We start from the raw sequence: 17,816 nt of genomic DNA, 5'->3' as shown, positions 1-17,816 counted from the left end.
AGAAGTTATGTCATGAATGTGCAAACAGCAGACATAGCACAGTGCTCCACTATCCCGACCTTGTGACATTCTCTTTTATGATTCAGTTGTCACATAATTCTTTACAATTTAAAGTGCATAATTTGAAGTCTGACATCCTCATCAATGTATTATTTTATGAACCATCTCAGCAATTTGAGCTACGATCTCAACAATTTGGATAGAGGTACAACAAGCTTTACTGTTTAAGGTAACAGTTTTTCCGTTAAATGCGCATATGCGTCACACCGTCTCAGTGGAATATCATAGAAAATGTGCATCAATGATTAGCAACTCCCACTGGCAAATGAATATCAAAATAAAGTATTAAATATAAAAATGTTGAGTGAATTGCTATATTGTAACACTGTTGCTATTGTCAAAAAAATCATTTACAGGGTTAAGAATTGCCGTAATACTAATTGCAAATGTTATATAATAGAGGGCATAGGTCAGAGAGGGAAGTTTAAAGGAGATATGTGAGACATGTTTTATTACACAGAGGAAGGTGTTTGGAACGAGCTGCCAGGGAACTGGTGGAAGTCGGTGCAATAGCAATCTTTACGAGCCATTTATACAGATACATGAACAGGCAAGGAACAGAGGGATATGGACCACCGGAATGCGCCCCGGTAGGCCCCACAGGCCTCCCAGGGGACTACGGACAAACTGGGCGGCGATGGGAGCCTTGGTGGGAACGGGAACCGGTAGCAACGGGGACCTTGACGGAAATGGGGGTCTCGGCAGCAGCGGGGGCCTTGGTGGCAATGGGGGTCTCGGCAGCAATGGGGGCCTTGGCGGCAATGGGGGTCTCGGCAGCAGCAGGGGCCTCGGCGGCAATGGGGGTCTCGGCAGCAATGGGGGTCTTGGTGGCAATGGAGGTCTCGGCAGCAATGGGGGCCTTGGCGACAATGGAGGTCTCGGCAGCAATGGGGGCCTTGGCGGCAATGGGGGTCTCGGCAGCAGCGGGGGCCTCGGCAGCGGTGGTGCTTCGCGATTGACCCGCGATCAGCGGTCGATGAGCGTGAGGGAGGGAGGGAGGGGAAGACAATGGGGGACCTGGCGGGGGGACCGCCATGAATAACAATGAGGACCCGGAAAGGGGGGACCACCGTGATGGACGGGAAGAGAACAAAGGGGGACCCGATGTGGGGGAGGAGGGGGGGCACTCTTGTTTTAGAATCCTCTGACCAGGGGACAAGACTGCATTTGTTTGTCTGTTGATTCCAGTTAAGGCACTGTGCACACGGCAGCCAGTCAACAGTCGCTTATCTTTTTCTTATTTTCTCTCACTTTTAATTTCATTTTAATTTCAAGTTTTCGTGCACCTTGTTGTGTGTTGTGACTGTTGGCAGACCAATTTCCCTCCAGGGATGAATAAAATTTTATTGTATCGTATCGTATGTGCAGTTGGATGGGATTAGTCTCGATTAGCACCAGGGTTGATGCAGACATTGTGGGCCAAAGGACCTCTACCTGCGTTCCATGTTCTATGATATTACAACGAGTGACCTCACATGGCTTTTTAACTGTAAACTGACATCATCATGTTGTTGCCGAGCTAATTGCTGATTCATCTAAGTAACTTGTAAGGACAAAAAGCATGACGGATGGCAGGTTATGTGAATTGACAAAAAGATGGTAGAGTATAACGAGGGGAAATGTGAAGTTATCCACTTTGGAAGGAAGAAAAGGGGTAGAGTTTAACTTGGGAGGTCTGTGCACCGTCATGTATAAAAAAGGAAAGATTAGCAGGCAGAAGCAAGAAGTAGTTTAGTTTAGTTTAGGGTTACAGGGTGGAAACAGGCCCTTCGGCCCACCGAGTCCGCGCCGACCAGCGATCCCTGCACATTACCACTATCCTACACACATTAGGGACAATTTACACTTTAACCAAAGCCAATTAGCCTATAAACCTGGACATCTTTGAGTGTGGGAGAAAACTGAAGATCTCGGAGAAAATCCACGCGGCCAAGGGGATAATGTACAAACTCCGTACAGATAGCTCCCATAGTCAGGATTGAAACATTATAAGCTTCTGGGAGGGCTTGGCAGGTTAAATGCTGTGGAGAATCTAAAACTAGAGAGCGTGGCTTCAGAGTGCAGAGTTGAACACTTAACACAGATAATCTGAGGTTTTCAGAACTTTGAAATTCCCTACTCCAGAGTTATGAATGTTGTTATTAAAAGTAATGAAGGCTGAAGCAGGTTTTCAGATGTTTGAAGATTGTTGGGCCTTGGATAAAAGAGATGGGATGAAGGCAAATCAGTGCAAACTAATGACTAAAAAGCAGATTGAAAACAACAAATGGCTGCTCCTACTGCCCTTTGTATCTTTTTATCCTAAAGGGTAAGAGAAACATGTAAAAAAGAATGAGCAGAAGATATAAAATTATAATCTATTTGCACTTTGGATGGACGTGCAACTTGGGAATGAACGAGTGAAAAGCAGGGAGACTGTGTGAAATGCACAAACATTCTTGACACTTGAAGGATTGAAGCAGCATTATGGGCTGTCATGATTTGTACAGGCTGCCCCGAACGTACAAAATAGTGATTGTTGAAGGCAAAAGGTCATCTCATTAGCTTTTACCATCTTCGAAAATGCATGTAACTGCATCAGTGGAATTGCTGATGAGGCAGAGAAAATCGATTTCCATCTGTCAACAACTGGCATAAAAATGACCAATAAACAAAAGTGTAAGGATCTGGAAACTATGGATTCCAAGTCCTCTCTTTTAATCCGAGCGTTTACAATTTACCATGTCGCTACTCAAATTACTTATTAGTTAATCCAAATGTATTCATTTGTATTTTTGTATGTCAAGAGAGCCTTCCATCATTAATCCAACTGATTGCCTTCCATCATTAATGGGATTGTTGGTGGCAAAAAAATAATGCAGAGGTGGATGAAAGTTGTTTAAAAATCTAGTGAAACCATTTGCTGCATTCTGAAGTCGGACAGAACAGTTTCGTTGTGACCCCTCGTGCTCGAAGGTCAAGTTAGGATCATGAATCTCGACAGTACCCCATTTGTCACGATGACAGGAGTGAGATTCATTTCCATTGATGATGAAAATCCAGCAACTTTATGACACACATTTAATCGTAATGAGCGGACTCTTGGCAAGTTTTGGAATCTTGGCGAGGCTTAAAATCTAACCGGATGGCAGTTTGAGAAGAATTGGAAACCATGGCATCCATCTTCACCACTGAGTAGTTGATATTTACAGATTAATTTCGTGGAGTGCTATTACTTTGCCGTTATTTTGTCTGGAAATTTCTAGCCCCACATTCTTTTCTGTGCTGAGCTTAAAATACATTCTCGGGAGGGAGCGGATTGCCAGTGAGTGGCTGAGCACAAACAGTACCTTGCGTGTAAATTGGAATTTTCTTTGACGAGTTTCCCTGCTGCAGCTGTTCCCTCCATGGATGAATGAACAAACTTCCAGACATTTTGCTCTGGTCACCTGCCAGCGATGGGCATTCAATATGACATGTAATTCATGGTCTGAAGGTGCCAGTGTCCATATAATCGTGACCCAGGTGTGTGTTTACGTTCTTGAGTTTCTACCTGTTTCTGACAAGAATTATAAAGTGAAAAAAAGACAGGTGGTTAAAATAGCAGTTATGGGCGGCACAGAGACGCAGCTGGTAGATCTTTATAATTCCAGGAAATAGGCAGGAATATCAAGAATGTAAACAGATCTGGGTCACTGCTATAAGGACACTAGCACCTTAGGACCATCATTTGCATTTGTCTTCGGCAATGAACAGGATGCTGTCAATGTGAGTGGGGAATGGGGAAGACATTGTCATTGGGATAAAAGAGGAGAAGCTTCAAAGACAAAGAGCCATTGCTTCCCCTTCCTGATGGGGGTATATCCTACATTGGGGATGGAGTTAACGAAGATGCTGAGCACAATTTTCCAAACCATTTCAGGTATGGGAGATCCTAGAGTCAGAGTCAAAAGAGATATAGGAACTTAACCCCACTGAGTTCAGCCTGACCCCTTTATACCAATGCTAAATGTAGAAACAAAGAATTGCAAGATGCTGGTTTATACCAAAGTTAGACACAATTTCCCGTACACAAAGCCAAGATGACCATCCCTAATCAGTAGATAGACACAGTGCTGGAGTAACTCAAAGAGTCAGGCATCATCTCTGGAGAAAAAGGATACATTCCCAGGACAAGGGAGAAGGGTGAATATGGCAAATGCAGGTCAGTAGGTGGCAGTTGGGTGGAATATCTGAGATAATTACAGCAAGCATGCTGGCTGCCCGGCCCTGCACGATGCTGTTTCCCAAACTGTTGTCCCCAGCGCAACTTTCCTATGGGACCTCAGCCCAGCTAGTCAATGCCCAGAACGACATAAGGGTGAAACGCTACCCTTTGACCTAGGCCATCAAAGCTGTGGTAGAAGACACTGAATGATTGTAAATCGCTTTGACCTTGACCAAGATTCAGTAAACCCAGAGCACATGGAATGGTACAGCACAGGAACAGGCCCGACAACGTCTGTGGTGAACATGATGCCAAGCCCAATGCTTATCTGCCTGCATAAATTTCATATCTCTCCATTTCCTGCATGTCCATGTGCCTAACCAAAAGTCTCTTAAATGTCCCTATCGTATCTGCCTCAACCACCACCTCTGGCTGTGCATGCCAGGTGCTCACCACCCTCTGTGTAAAACAAAACTTGCCTGTGCACATCTCCTTTGAAACTTGCCCCTCCCACATTAAAGCATGCCCTTCTAGTATATGATATTTCCACGCTGGGAAAAAGATTCTGACTGTCTAAACTATCTACGTGTCTCATAATTTTATATATTTCTATCAGGTCTCCCCGTTACTTCTGGTAATCCAGGGAAAACAATCCGAGTTTGTCCAACCTCTCCCTGTAGCTAATACCCCCTAATCCAGGCAGCATTCTGGTGAACCTTAATCAATGTATAAAAATATTGCTGGAAAGTATCTTTTATTTCAAAATTAAATTAAAAATCGCACTTGCATGTAGAACGTTAATCCAAATGATTAAAACTAGCTTAAGTAGATGATAAAAATACAATTCACCTCTCACCTGGTATCCAATGGTTGTGTTCACTGGACAAGAGACTGCACGCCTTTGTTTGATTAACCTTGCACTGATTCCGAGGTGACACTGCAGCCTGCGAGCTGGGAGATTTGCAGCAGCTCTCACTGCATGGTGCATTGACAACTCCACTGAACTTGCACAGGGGCAGGAGGGAGTCGGGAGCAAGATGCCTGCATCGATTTCGACTCTTGTCCAGAAATTGGGATATTCATGTTGCTACCTGGGTACGCTCCAAATTCAGAGTGGTGATGGGACCAGAGGATCTGCCCCAGTAATTTGAATAAGCCAAGATTATCATTTGAAAAAAATGAAAGCTACTTAAAAGTCGCATGTGCAATGTGTTTAAACACATAATAACATGGAACTATTGTGAAAGGGTGATCAATGTTCGGCACAGACTCAGTGGGCCGAAGTCCCTGTTTCCACGGTTCATCTCTAAAACTAGAAACATACCTTAGATGAGGTAAGGAAAGGTTGCTGAGGATGTCCAGCTGATATGGATCAGACCTCCAAAAGCATCTAAAATGAAATACTGTATAATAGTTGCTAACAAAAAATGCAGGCCATTGCAATAAATGTGTGGTGGCAGATTTGTTTTGAAATTGGATATGAGAAAGCAAAGATAATGGTGTATGATTGCTCTTCAAACTGGAGAGTGTGCAGAGCTGTCCCTCAGGGAGGGTATTAAAACCATTGCTGCTTTTTTCATGTATATGCATAGCGTAGATGAGAGAAATGCACAGTAATGATATCCTTTGCAAATGACAGTGAAATAGTGAGGAGCTCAGTAATAGACCTGGAAAACGGGGGCAGGCCGGTGCAATGTGCAGTCAAAATGAACACAGAAAAATATGAAATGATGCTCAGTGATAAGAGGAATGAAACCGTGCAATTGTAAGGGGGCGTAGGACCGGGGAGACCTAATGAACGAAACATTCATTCATTCATAAGGAACAAACCTGTGCCTTTCTTTCCAGCCAAAGCCAGGGAGAGATCTCTGCAACTTGCCATACACAAAAAGCTGGAGTAACTCAGTGAGACAGGCAGCATCTCTGGAGAGTAGGAATGGGTGACGTTTCGGAAGGGTCTCGACCCAAAATGTCACCCGTTCCTTCTCTCCGGAGATGCTGCCTGTCCCGCTGAGTTACTCCAGCTTTTTGTGTCTATGTTTGGTTTAAACCAGCATCTGCACTTCCTTCCTACACACCTCTGGACCTGGTTGCCTGACTCCTGGGAATGGAGGGACAAGAATGGTCCTCCGCATCTGCACCAGCCAAGTGGTTGGACATATGGACCTCAGGCAGTCATGCCCACCAGGTTGACCACAATTTGGCCCAATAATTACCTTCCAAAGGGATCTCGGCAAAAATCCAGAGAGGATTTACAAGGATGTTGCCGCGACTCGAGGGCCTGAGCTATAGGGAGAGAATGAGCAGGCAGACTTTATTCCTTGGAGCGCAGGAGGATGGGGGGTGATCTTATAGAGGTGTACAAAATCATGAGAAGAATAGATTGGGTAAGTGCACAGTCTTTGCTCAGCGTTGGGGAATCGAGAACCAGAGGTCATGGGTTTAAGGTGAGGGGGGACAGATTTAATAGGAACCTGAGGGGTAACTTTTTTTTACACAAAGGGTGATGGCTATATGGATAAAGCTGCTATTGGAGGTAGTTGAAGCAAGTACTATCATGACATTTAAGAGACATTTGAACAGGTACATGGAGAGGATAGGTTTAGAGGATTATGGGCCAAGTGCAGGCAGGTAGGACTTGTGAGGATGGGGTATGTTGTTTGGCAAAGGCAAGTTGGGCTGAAGGGCCTGTTTTCATGCAGTATGACCTGTTGGGTATGAATTCCCATGGAGAGTAGTGAGATAATATTCGCATAATTTGAGTTGACTGGGAGATAAATATGGGTAGAAACATGGAACAGCAGATATTGGTTTACAAAAAAGAGACATTGTGCTTGAGTAACTCCAGGCAGCATCCCTGGAGAATGGGTGACTTAGATCTGGGTGTTTGGTGCTGTTCCTTCCTACACCTTTCTTTTGTTGCTTGCAATACAGCAGCTTCAAAGATAAATTTAATTGGGTGACGTACTATTTGGTTGCGGCTGGAATTTTGACAAATGATATTTTGATGAGGAATATCTAAGCCCAAAGTGCCCATTAAACCTGGTGTAGTTTTACGTTGTTTAGTATCTTGCCTAAGTAATTGTCTTCAGTGCTTCAGTGCACCTTTGTTAACTCCACCTTCAATGCTTGTGTTGCTGGCTGCTGGTGTCTATAAATCGTGTCACGTTCATTTTTGTAAAGAGATTGTTGTCAATCAATTGCAATTAACATAATGCTGAAATGAAAATGATTACATGGAAATCTAATGATAAGTTAACTGCAGTTTATGAATCCGAATGAACGTATTGGCAGCTATAATTCTTAGTAAACAGCTCAATGTGCAAACACCAAATACTCATTACTTCAAATGAGCCCCAATCGAAAGGAATTTTGACTGTGTTGCAGTCACGGTGTCTGCAATACAGTCAAACAGTCCTATTATATTTAGTGTCTGCAATAGAGTCAATACAGTCCTATTATATTTAGTGTAAAAGAGCTGGTCCTGTTTTAAATGCCACCTACTTGAAATTATATTCTGGTACAAAATGAAACTCCTGTTTTAGTGACAACTGATCCTAATGAAGTGACAATGCTGAGGAGGCAGCTAACAGTTGCAGAAAGCCAGTGTGGCGACAGGAGATGGCAGTTCCAACATTCTCCATTCCCTGCCTGAACACAATCCCGTGTCTCACCCCTGCATTCCTCCTTCCCTTCCAAAATCATAAGGATCACTCAGCCTCCACTTGCGTGCCATTTTAACCTGTCCCACCTCTGCCTTTTCTGTCCCATTGCACCTACCCCTCCAGACATCCCTGCCACAACTTAGTTATCCCTTCCCTTATTCTGCAGCTACTGCCCCGACCCCTGCATGCTCATCATGCAACAACATCCATCATGCTCTCTACAGACGGCTGAAACATTGGAATCAAGCACCAGTTTTAGCACAGGTCTCTGTTCTTGGTTGTAGCAATACAGAGTCCGTCAACTAGAAATACAAGTTCTTTATTAAGTATATGCACAGAGGGAACACATTACGTGCTTTCATCTCTGGACTCCAGGACTAACTAACTGGCTGATGGCTAAGGTGTCCTTATATGCCAGCCGAATGATATATAGAAAACCCGGACTGGATCCCGGACTTGAACACCGACAAGATCAAATCAGCTAATGCGATGGATCGACAGTCTCAACCCTGATCTGCAGCTGCCTTATTGGCATGAGTCCTCTTCAAATTTATCAAATCATAAATGCTAGGGCCAATTTACAAGTTGCAGAAGCCAATTAAGCTACAAACCTGTACATCTTTGGAGTGTGGGAGGAAACCGGAGCACCCGGAGAAAACCCACGCAGTCACAGATAGAACGTACAAACTCAATACAGTCAGCATCTGTTGTCAGGATCAAACCTGGTTTTTGGTGCTGTAAGGTGGCACCTCTGGACCACTGTGCCGCATGCTTTCAATCTGTAATACACAAAAGTTATTGAATGATCTATGCCAACTGTATAATACCAGGGCCACTCCAAGCTTTGGTTCAAGTGATATCAGCTATTCCAGAGGTTGTTCAGTTTAGATTAGGACTTCCTGATAGCACTCCATAACTTTGTTCCATCCTTCGCCAACTCTCTCCTCTGGGTACTGTTCTTGGGCGAGTGCTCCTTGTCCTAGAGGGTGAATGCCCTGCCCTTGTCCTTCTGCATCATTAGGCCCACACAGAGCTTTGACTTAGATCATTCCCTGCCACTGAAGCCATTGCAGCCTTCACTCCACCCTGAGGGGACAATCATATCATATCATATCATATCATATATCTACAGCCGGAAACAGGCCTTTTCGGCCCTCCAAGTCCGTGCCGCCCAGTGATCCCCGTACATCAACACTATCCTACACCCACTAGGGACAATTTTTACATTTACCCAGCCAATTAACCTAACTCAGCGGGTCAGGCAGCATCTCTTGAGAAAAGGAATGGGTGATGTTTCGGGTCGAGACCCTTGTTCAGACCGTTGAGATTTCTGTAACATCACCCTCTGGGGCGAGTTCTGCAACACTCCCTCTTGCCGCATCCCTTCGATGTCCTCCCTACACCGTCCGCTTGTTTGGATGGTTCACGCATTCTCCATCCTCTTCATTTCAATGTCTGCATCTGCTCACTGAAAGTCACAACTGCAAGGAAAGCCATGAGTGAATCATTATTATATCTAAATACAATTACAATTCGGCTTTAGCCTGCCTGTCTGAACAGCTTCTCAAATTCAATAAATGTAAAACCTGTTTTGCAACTAATACATCTTGTAGGCTCCTTACATTGTTACATTATTTTATTTAAATTTAACATCAACAATAATTTAATTCAATTTACCTCATTTAACTGTTAGACCAGAACTAATCCACTAAAATACCTGATAAACAATGACGTCTGTCTCATAACGATCCAAAGCCATTGTTATCAACTGTAATTAGTAAACTGCGGGTTAAGTCTGGACGATGGACACAAAATGCTGGAGTAACTCAGCGGGTCAGGCAGCATCTCTGGAGACAATGAATAGGTGATGTTTTGGGTTGGGACCCTTCATCAGACTGAAGACTTAACCCAAAATGGGGAAGGTGAAAGTTGGAGACCAGTTATAGTACACAGAAGTCATTGACCTAAAATATTAACTGTAATATTCTCTCCAAAAATACTTTCAAACCGAGATGGCTTTCTGGCCAAGTTTGTAGATGATTCAAAGATTGGTGGAGGGGCAGGTTGTGTTGAGGACGCAGGGACTCTGCAGAAGGACTTGGACAGGTTGAGAGAGTGAGCATGGAAGTGGCATACAGTGTAGCAAAGTGTACGGTGTGCACTTTGGTAGAAGGGACAAAAGCGTAGACTATTTTCCAAATGGGGAGAGGATCCAGAAATCAGAGATGCAAAGGAACATTGGAGTGTTGGTGTGGGATTCCCAAACAATTAATTTGCAGCTTGAGCTGTAGTAAGGAAGGCAAATGCAATGTTAGCATTCATTTTGAGAGGACTAGAATATAAAAGCGAACAACTTGTAGCTTTGGAAGGCACTGATCAGACCACATTTGAAATACTTTAGCAGTTTTGGGCCCCATATCTGAGGAAGGATGTGTGGCGATGGAAATAGTCCTGAGGAGGTTTATTAGGATGATCGCAAGGATGATTGGGTTGATGTATGAGGAGCGTTTGATGGCTCTGGGCCTGTACCCGCTGGCGTTTAGTAGGAGAAGGGGGGATCTCATTGAAAACTAGCAAATAATGAAAGGCCTAGATAGAGTAGATGTGGAGAGGATGTTTCCAGTTGTGGGAGAGTCCAGGACCAAAGGGCACAGCCTCAAAATAAGAGGACATACCTTTAGAATGCAGATGAGAGGGAATTTGTTTAGTCCATGGGTGGTGAATCTGTGGAATTCATTGCCACAGATGGCTGAAGAGGTCAAGTCATTGGGTATTTTTAAAGCGGAGATTGACAGGTTCTTGATTAGTAAGGGCATTTAAAGGTTGCCAGGAGAAGGCAGGGAAATGGGATTGAAATGGAAAAAATAGATCAGCTATGATTCAATGGTGGCGCAGACTCCATAGGCCGAATGACCTAATTCTGCTCCTATGTGTTATTGTCTTAGAGTCATAGAGTAGTACAGCATGGAAACAGGCCCTTTGGCCCAACTTGCCTACACCAGTCAACATGTCCCAGCTACAGTAGTCCCACCTGCCATGTGTCCTATGGAGATATTGAATAATTGAAGTAACTACATTCATGGCAATTAATCATCTTCGTTGAGTTGAAGGTTCACTAAACTGGTAAAAGTAATTGTGTAAAATTAGTGTGTTGTAACGCATGAGTGCATTAATGAAGAATTTTGTTGAGCGTTGGTGTGGATGGATTGACCCAATGTTAGTCAGGGATGTCCAAATTTTATTTTTTTGGGTCGGGTGGGAAGGTTGTGTAATTGTTGATCGAAGAATCCCAGTTTTGAGATGGTGGTCAGAGCAAACGGATGGTGATCAGAACGACTGGCATTTTGTGGGTTTCACTGGTTGTGTTGTTGGATGCAGGGAAGCTGCCCTACTCTATCTGAGGCCTGTAGACTGAGCTGGTGGGAATAAACTCTTCCCAGTCTGGTGGTGAGGGTCAAGAACTAGGGAGGTGTAGAATGAAGCTGATTAACAAAAGAATAGAAAATGACATGAGGAAAATCATCTTTAACAGCGATGGTTAAGGTCTGGAATTCACTGCCAGGGTAAGTAGTGGAGGAAGATTTAAATATAGTTTTCAAAGTGAAGTGGATAAATACCTGAAACAAGATAATCTGCATATCCTTGGGGATAAGGCAGGAAAACGTGACTTGCTCATTGTCTTACATTGAAGTGGTAGGAAATTGGCAGGTCAAATGGCCTCCTTTGGTTCTGCAACCAGTTATTGTACACAAGCAAAAAAGGCATTGACCTCATGATTAATCCTTTCACGTCTGCTTTAACTTGTTGGGTTTTCCCAAGTCCTGTAATACATTGCCTGCGGTTAAAAATTGTTCGACTATGAAACTGAAAGCAGGCATCTGTAAGACTTTAAGTGACCGACCTGCTTCTTGCAAATGGTTTAGATGCCCATTGCTTATTTCCGTTTCCTTAAGTTAAAAGCGGAGAGTTTGATTTCTGTTCCAACTTGTTTTCTAATTTAGCCAAAATGTTGGGGTTTTTTTGTTCTGACTCGCCATGCAACATGTATAACCTCATCACAGCAAAAGTCAGCAAAGATTTTCAGTTCGTCTACAAATAGGCCAATTCCACCTTGATCGATTTACAGAGGGGCCTTGGGATGGAACAAGATTGGCGGTAAATAGTCACGCACCTTCTTCAAGTCTCGAACAGATGCAAATAAAAATAAAAACTTCAACTACAATGATGGATTTTCAATTTACAGTTTGTAGCACCAGTCACAGTTTTGTGCGTGATTGCAATAATTCTTTTTTCACATCTTCCACTTTATGCAGGGAAATCACAGATCGCATGGTGCCTTGATAATGCATCCACTTTGAAATGTACTTCAGTGGAGAATAAATGCCTACAGCCTAAATACATTCCCTCCCACAAATTTCTATCTTTCCAGAGCCAGGCATGATTGTTATCTTTATACACAAATTCACTGAAATGAAAGGTAGACACAAAATGCTGGAGTAACTCAGCGGGTCAGGAAGCATCTCTGGAGAGAAGGAATGGGTGACGATTCGGGTCGAGACCCTTCTTCAGACTGATGACAGGGGAGGGGGCGGGACAAAGATAGAATGTAGTCGGAGACAGTAAGACTAGTGGGAGAACTGGGAATGGGGAGGGGATAGGGAGGGAAAGCAAGGGCTATCTGAAGTTAGAGAAGTCAATGCTCATACCACTGGGGTGTAAACTACCCAAGTGAAATATTAGGTGCTGTTCCTCCAATTTGCGCCGGGCCTCACTCTGACAATGGAGGAGGCCCAGGACAGAAAGGTCAGATTGGGAATGGGAGGGGGAGTTGAAGTGCTGAGCCACCGGGAGATCAAGTAGCAAAACTTGTTCACAACATATGCAGTACTTTTTAAAATCGCAATTGGTAATATAATACTCCCTTTGCTTCTCCATATTTCTGAACTCACAAGAACAAAGCAATGGCCATTCCAGGCTGAGATGTGTCCCGTCAAAATACCACCGCACATCTACAGAAGTTTGAGAGAATCTTCTTGGACATACTGATTCTTCTCAGACACCAAAGAAAATAAATACTGTGATGTGCTTACTTGATCATTGCATTAGTTAGAAGGGACCAGGTTAGGTTGCTGGTGATATGGATGTCTAGGAACTTGAACCGTTTGACCATCTTTGCAGCAGTTCTGTTGATGGGGACAAGATTGTGTTCACCCCTTTGTTTCCTTATGTTAACACCCAACACATTTAACTAATAGGCATTAAGGGCGTGGTTACCGACCTGATACTAGGGCGGCACGGTAGCGCAGCGGTAGAGTTGCTGCTTTACAGCGAATGCAGCGCCGGAGACTCTGGTTCGATCCTGACTACGGGTGCTGTACTGTAAGGAGTTTGTACGTTCTCCCCGTGACCTGCGTGGGTTTTCTCCGAGATCTTCGGTTTCCTCCCACACTCCAAAGACATACAGGTATGTAGGTTAATTGACTGGGTATATGTAAAAAATTGTCCCTAGTGTGTGTAGGATAGTGTTAGTGTGCGGGGATCACTGGGCGGTGCGGACTTGGTGGGCCGAAAAGGCCTGTTTCCGCGCTGTATCTGAAATATGAAATTTAAAAATAAATAAAATATAAAATATGATACCATGACACAAGGTTTTCAAACTCTTTCCAGTACTTCTCAAAGTCGTTGTAGATCCAGCCAAAACTGTTGTATCATCGGCAAACATAAAGATCAAGTTGGGGTTGCACCTGGCCACACAATCATCAGTGTACAGGGAGTAGAGCAAAGGACTGAGCACATAACCGTGAGGTGCACCAGTGTTGGGGGTCAGGGTGGAGGAAGTGTTATGACCAATCTTAACCGACTAAAGTCTGTCGGTCAAGAGTCCAAACACCAGTTGCAAAAAAGGCTGATGGCCAAGGTCCAGATGTTTAGAGGTAAGATTTGGTTTTATGGTCGTAGAGAATCGACCATAAAATGAATCATACAGCATAGAATCATACAGCACGGAAACAGGCTCTTCATCCCAACTTGCCCATGCTGACCAAGGTGCCCCATCTACACTATTCCCACCTGCCTACATTGGCCCATATCCCTCTGAACCTTTCCCATCTACAACAGTGGGTAAGGCTGAGCTGTAGACAATGAATAGCATGCTGACATGCATGTTCTTATTGTCAAGGTGATCCAGGGCTGAACGTTATGTAAGAGAGATGAAGTCCACCATAGACCTATTTTTCCCATACATTAATAGCAGGGGGTATAGATTGCCTGGAAGACTGGCACAGCCTTTCAAAGCACTTTCATCATGATTCATGTTGGAGCTACTGGGCAATAATTGAGACGGGACACTTTACTTTTCTGAGGGAATGATGGTGGTTTCCTTGAAGCACACACCTGCAACCACAGCCAGTGGGGGCATTAGAATATTTGTGAACTATGATCTAATTCCCTTCCACTCCGTGTGCGTGCGCGTGTGTTTTGGTAATCTTCAACTAGCTTTCTAGTGATTAATTGGGGAAATATTTAACATTCTAGCTGCCCCCTGCAATAATTTCATAATAAGGTTGCAACACTTTGAATTTGATCTGTTTATCCTTGCAACATAATATGAAATACTTTTATATTAGCAGATACATCACTGTGTATTAAAAGCATACAGAGTCAGGAGATTATACCGCTTCTATAAAGTTTTAGAATGATAGTTCTTAATTAATCCAGACAGCTACAAGTGAAATATTTTTGCTCCAATATAACTACAGTTAGGATGTGTGCTGATATTATTTTATGAGGATTTTTCCCACCCTTTCTCTACTTTATTGATCCATTAAAGGACTTGCAATTTATAAAACAGGTTTATTATGTTTGGAGGAATAATTGAGTTATAAAATATTCAAGGGTAATGTTATCATTTGGTCAATAACATTTATTCTACAGATGTGGCAGAGAATGAGAACAATGATAATAAAGTATCCAAGAATCACAGACATTGAGCTAAAGTAGCAAAAGTATATCACCTGGTATTGACCTGGGTTGCAGATGCAGACATTGTAAAATTGTCCCCAGCCCTGTCAACCTTTTAAGGTTTTCCGCACAAATGTTTAGGGATCATGTCTGAATTGGAAAGCTGTTTCATACACTGGTAAAGTGAGTAAAGCAACAGCCCGACTTGGCTTCCAGGCAACCTGCTGGATACCTCCATCAAAATCTCAGAGAATATCATGACCACTGATGAGGCAGACCCACCAAAAGTGTCAGTACAGGTAGAGACAGAAAGGAGGGAGTAGCCATGGTGATCCTCCACATCCAGCCCAGATCCCATGAGGTCCCATGGCATGAGATCAAACACGGGCAAGGAAAACTGTTTACCTTCTACTGTCCTCCTTCAGCAGATGAATCGTGTTCCTTCAAGTGGAAAAGCACATGGAAGAATCATTACAAAACAGGTTGGGCAATGAATATACCCTGAATTACGGACTTCATTGTCCAGTATCAAGAATGGCTTGGTAACACCACCAGTGACTGAGGTCTCTGCATTCTGAAGGACAAAGCTGCCTTGCCAGCTTTTGTCTGCAATAGGCAGCGAGTGAACCTATCATAAGGGATAAACCTACTTGGTCACTCCTGATGATACCAGGATGCACCAAAGACCAATGGGTCAGGCAACATCACAACTTTAGTAATGAAGACCTGTTCTCCAGAATTAGCCTACTTCAGTGGAGATGGCCATTAAACAGACTTCAGCCAAACCAATCACCTAAATACTGCCGTACGACAGCAGGCCAGAGGTCGGGTTTCTTGTGGCAAGTGATTCCCCTCCTGACATCCCACAGGATGACATCGCACAATCTGCAAGGGACAAATCAGGAGTGTGATGGACTATTGCCTACTTTATGGATAAGTGGCGTACCACACAAAAACACACAAGAAGCTCAACCCTAGCCAAACCACTACATTTTCATTCCTTTCAACACTGGTGCAGGGTGGCTGCAGTATGTACCATCTACTAAGTGCACTGCACTTGGCTGCTCTGACAGTATCTCCCTTATCCACTGCCTCCGCTACCAAGAGGACATTGACTTCAAACACGTAGGAACACAACCACCTCGGGTCTATCTAATCTTTCCCTTCAAATCACACACAATTAACTCTTGCCTTTCTGAATGCTCCCACAATAACTTTGACTATAATTTGGTACAGTGATGAACAAAGCAATATTTTGTGTCTTTAAAAGAGTTAATTGCGTTTGAAAAGGCACGGATTGATTAGGGATAGTGACCATAGATTTGTGCAGGGGAAGGCATCTCTCACAAATTTGAGAGATGTCGATCTCCAATTAGATGACCTCTAATGTCCTGTCCTTGTCAATTTTCTTTATCACCTCTTCAGAAAACTCAATCGGAAGAGGCGATAATGAAGATAGATAAGGACAGGGCATTAGAGGTTATCTACTTAGACTTCAGCAAGGTCTTTGACAAGGTCCTGCATAGTAGTCTGGACAATTAGATCATATGGGATCTAGAGTGAATCAGTCAAATGGACACAAATTCAGCTTGATGGAAGGAGCCAGAGGGTGATAGTAGAAGATTGATTGGAGGCCTGTGATCAGTGGTGTGACACGGGGATTGGTGCGGGATCCAGTGATGTTTATCATCTAAATTTACAATTTGGATGACAATGTTGTGAACATGGTTTGTAAATTTGCAAATAAGACCAAAATTAGTGGTGCAGTGGACAGTGAAAAGAGTTATCTGAGATTTGCAACTGAGTATAGATGAACTGGAAAGTGGACCAAGGAATTCAGATGGAACTTAACTCAGGTGTGTGAGGTATTGAATTTTGGGAAGTTAAACTGGGGAAAGACTTGCACAGTAAATGAAAGGGCCTGGAGAGTGCTGTAAGTCTGAGAGACCTAGGGGGCAGGTACATAATTCCTTGAAAGTGGCCACACAGTGGACTGGATGGCAAAGAAGGCTTCATTGGCCATGCCACGAGTACAGTGTTTTTAAAATTATTATCAAAAAATGTATTCAATTATAAGGTGAAAGGGCACAATCTTTTTCTCAGGATAAAAGGGATCTAAATCAAGAGACCATAGATTTAAGGTGAGAGCAGAAGGATTTAAAAGGGACAACGTTTTCACACAGAGGGTGAGGGGTATGTGGTATGAGCTTCTAGAGGAAGCTATATAGAGGCAGTTATAATTAAAATGTTTAAAATACATTTGTGCAGATACATGGATGGGAAAGGTTTAGAGAGATATGGTCCAAACATAGGCAAATGGGACTAATTTGGATGGACATATTAGTCAGCATGGAGTGTAAGAAAATAACTGCAGATGCTGGTACAAATCGAAGGCATTTATTCACAAAATGCTGGAGTAACTCAGCAGGATGTGTTTGTCTGAAGGGCCCGTTTCCATGACATTGAGTTTATGAATAGTTTCACTGGGACTGGGCAGAGGCTTTATCACCAACGTTTTGTAGGCAACTGGGGATGAGCAATGTATATTGACTGACTCCTAATATTGTCCCTATTTATTTTTAAATTTAAAAACACTCTTCTGTTAATATTTTTCAACTCAACTATCAGAAAGGATGTTCCAATCCTTTTTTTTTTTTTGCAATCCCCAGCGAAACATTTTTCACCAAATAACTCCATATCTGTTACATTGCATAGCCCAAGGGTGAATGATTATTTTATTACACCCGGAGAGGTAAATTAAGGTGCACTCAGATGATAGGATGCTAAATTATTTGTGCAACATATCTGATATTCAGACTACTGCCAGAGAAACAGGGGACTTGGAAAATAAAAAAACACAGATGTTAAAAAAACAAAATGAAAAAAGAAATCGGAAATAAAAACAGAATATGCTGGAAACACCCAGCAGGTCAGAGTACGTTTGT

The 17,816-nt window shown here is 43.2% G+C and overlaps 1 protein-coding gene across 1 annotated transcript in view; it reads left to right on the top strand.

The window, feature by feature from the left end:
* plpp4 (phospholipid phosphatase 4) overlaps nucleotides 1–17,816 on the top strand; it is a 242,169-nt gene that overhangs the window by 15,649 nt on the left and 208,704 nt on the right. The gene's annotated exons all lie outside the window — the stretch shown is intronic.

Source organism: Rhinoraja longicauda, chromosome 16 (assembly GCF_053455715.1).
Source record: "Rhinoraja longicauda isolate Sanriku21f chromosome 16, sRhiLon1.1, whole genome shotgun sequence".
NCBI lineage: Eukaryota > Metazoa > Chordata > Chondrichthyes > Rajiformes > Arhynchobatidae > Rhinoraja > Rhinoraja longicauda.
This window is presented reverse-complemented; position numbering and strand designations above follow the sequence as displayed.